At 35.7% G+C, this 3,160-nt stretch overlaps 1 long non-coding RNA gene across 1 annotated transcript; it reads right to left on the bottom strand.

The window, feature by feature from the left end:
• Positions 1–1,956: 1,956 nt before the first annotated feature.
• Positions 1,957–2,777, bottom strand: LOC110940170. Its single transcript, XR_002592866.2, has 2 exons — positions 2,448–2,777; positions 1,957–2,370 (listed from the first exon to the last, which is right to left on the bottom strand). It is a non-coding gene; the product is annotated as an uncharacterized LOC110940170 (long non-coding RNA).
• Between the last annotated feature and the right edge of the window lie 383 nt (positions 2,778–3,160).

Here is a 3,160-nt window from a genome sequence, read left to right as displayed (position 1 = left end):
GTGTTTTTTTGATTTTTTTAGGTTTTTTGGGGGTTTAGTTTTAAGCATCTTAGCTTGGGAAGGAGGGGGGGGGTGGGGGTTTGAGTTTTTTTTTTTTTTTTTTTTTTTTTGGGGGGGGGGGGTTTAGTTTTTAGCATTTAGCTTGGGGGGGGGGGGTTAGGTTTTTTTTTTTTTTGAGGGCGGAGGGAGTTAGTTTTTTTTAGGTTTTTTTAGCTATTTTAGGTTGCGTTCACATTGGTTCTCGCATGAACCATATATATATATGGTAAGGTTCATGCGAGAACCACCTTTATTGCGAGAATCGCGAGAACCAATGTGAACACAATCAAAAATGCCTAAAAATAGCTAAAAACACACATTTTTTTAATATTTTTTATAAAAAATCGCTACTTTTAGTTTTTTTTTTGCTACTAAAAGTAGCGATTTTAACATAAAAAAAATTAAATTTTTTTTAGATTATATTTTTAATTTGTTTTAGATTTTTTTATAGATTTTTTTAGGTTTTTTGGGGGTTTAGTTTTTAGCATTTTAGCTTGGGGGATGAGGGGTTTAGGTTTTTGGGGGGTGGGGGAGGGGGGTTTAGGTTTGGGGGGGGGGGGTGGGGGTTAGGTTTTTTTTAGGGTTTTTGCGGGTTTTAGTTTTTAGCATTTAGCTTGGGGGGGTTAGTTTTTTTTTTTTTTTTTTTTTTTTGGGGGGGGTGGGGGTTAGGATTTTTTAGCTATTTTAGTTTGTGTTCACATTGGTTCTCGCGGTTCTTGCAATAAAGGTGGTTCTCGCATGAGTCTTACCCTATATATATATATATATATATATCTATATAGGGGACCGCTAAAATGATAACCACATCGAGTTGTAAGAACCGTGAGAACTACACTGTACGGGACGAGGTGGACCAAATTTTTTTTTTCATAAACGTAGATGCGTGTATTATAAACACATTTGTAAAAAAAATTCAAAAAAAAATGTCGTGTGTGTAGTTTTGAGCACCACAAGTTTGTGTTTACGGCGTAAACACAAACTTGTGGTGCTCAAAACTACAGACACGACATTTTTTTTTTGAATTTTTTTTACAAATGTGTTTATAATACACGCATCTACGTTTATGAAAAAAAATTTGGTCCAACTCGCCCCGGATCAAGTAGTCTCACAGTTCTTACAACTGGAGGTGGTTCTTATTTTAGGGCAATTCTATATATATATAGCGGACCGCTAAAATGAAAACCACATCCAGTTGTAAGAATTACAACTGAGAGAACCACTTTCTAGCCTTTAGATCAAGAAAATGGATGGATGAAATTGAAAGTAACTAAAATTAATATTAAATAGATTTTGTCTTATTATGTCTTTAATATTTTAATTTAAAAGGGTAGTATAGTAAAATTACTCTATTTTGTCTTTATTATTTTTTTACTACTTTTTTGTTTTATTATATTACTTTTTATTTTTTAAAAAGAATTTTTTTATTAAAAGCATTTTTTAAATTCAGATATTTTTTTAACAAAGCGAATTTTTTTGGCGCGCCGGTTTTTGGCGTCCCGTTTTACCGCGGCGTTTTTTACGTCTCGTTTTTTTCGCGGCGTTTTTATGCGCCGCCCCTTGTTGTTTACGCGCCGTTTTTTTAAGCGTCGTTTTTTACACGTTTTTTACGCGCCGTTTTTTACACGTTTTTTTACGCGTCGTTTTAACGCGCCGTTTTTTCACGTTTTTTAACGCGCCGTTTTTTACACTTTTTTACGTTTTACGTTAAACTTTTTACGTTTTAAGTTTTACGTTAAACTTTTTACGTAAAAATTTTTACGTTTTACGTTAAAAATTTTACGTTTTACGTTTTACGTAAAACTTTTTACGTTTTACGTTTTACGTTAAAAAGTTTACGGTTTACCGATCTCCACAAAACAAAACAACAATTTACCTCACACGTCCAAAGCTAACATCTCCTCAAAACAAAAACCACAATTTACCCTAATAAAGTTTTTTTTCATCCACATGAATCACCATATCAAAAAATCATCAAACAAACTAAACATATGGCTTATAAACAAAATATGAACCATTAAAAAAACTTATACTTCAAAAGCAGAAAAGAAAAAAATAGAAACAAAAACCTTGCTTTGTTGCTTCGTCATTTGTACCAAATTACGAACTTCTTTTTCATTTTTGGTTTAAGAAAAATAGAACAAAAGTTCAAATCTTGAAAGTTCTTTGACGAATATCCACAAAAAGCACATTTGCACTTTTTTGCAAAATAATAATAATAATAATAATAATATGAACATGAAATTTCCTCTTCAAAACCCACCCTTTTGAACTTTGCCGGAACACCAGCTGAAACACCACCACGATCATCGTTCATCTTTGCCGGAACACCACCTGAAGCAACACTCAAAGAGCCGGAGAATGGTGGATCTGGAAGTATCTAAAAGAAAAAGAGGGTGTTCGAGGCTTACCCGGAACCAACGGCTGTTGGTGTTGAAACCGTCATTATCGTCGTTCAAATCGGAGGATGGAGGCCAGAAATGGGTTTAGAAGGTCCGATTTAGGGGGTGTGCACCTTCTTTTCGCCGGAAAACATGTCACCGTCACCGCCTACGCGGCGCCACCCTATCTCCGCTATCTCCGGACCACCGTGGCCCGTAGCCGGCCGTCGCCTGCTCGCCAGAGGTCGGCCGGAGTCTGGCTGTTCTTGTTGCCGGTGAGGAAGGTTCAAGAGAGAGAGAGGATTAGGTATGTGTGTGTGTTTGGGGTAGGTGTGAAATGAAGAAAATAGAGAGAGATGAGGGATTTAAAATAGAGAGAGATGGGAGATGTGATGTAATGAATTAAATGAAGAGAGAGGGGAGATTTGACATTTGAGGTAAATGACCAAATTACCCTTTTTTTTGATTGGTTGAGAGTGGTTCTCGTGGTTCTTACAACTGGAGGTGGTTTCTATCGCGTACGTTGGGATGATCGCGTACGTATCGTACGATAAGCCCTAATGTACGTTAACTAACCTCTCTCTCTCTCTCTCTCTCTCTCTCTATATATATATATATATATATATATATATATATATATATATATATATATATATATATATATAGAAAACGGGATCAGGAGAAAACACTCAAAAGTGTGAGAACGGTGAGAACGCTTCCTGACCTAACACGTGTCATGCCAT

The sequence above is a fragment of the Helianthus annuus genome, chromosome 5 (assembly GCF_002127325.2).
Source record: "Helianthus annuus cultivar XRQ/B chromosome 5, HanXRQr2.0-SUNRISE, whole genome shotgun sequence".
NCBI lineage: Eukaryota > Viridiplantae > Streptophyta > Magnoliopsida > Asterales > Asteraceae > Helianthus > Helianthus annuus.
Note: the sequence above shows the minus strand (reverse complement) of the source record. Positions and strands in the feature narration are given on the sequence as shown.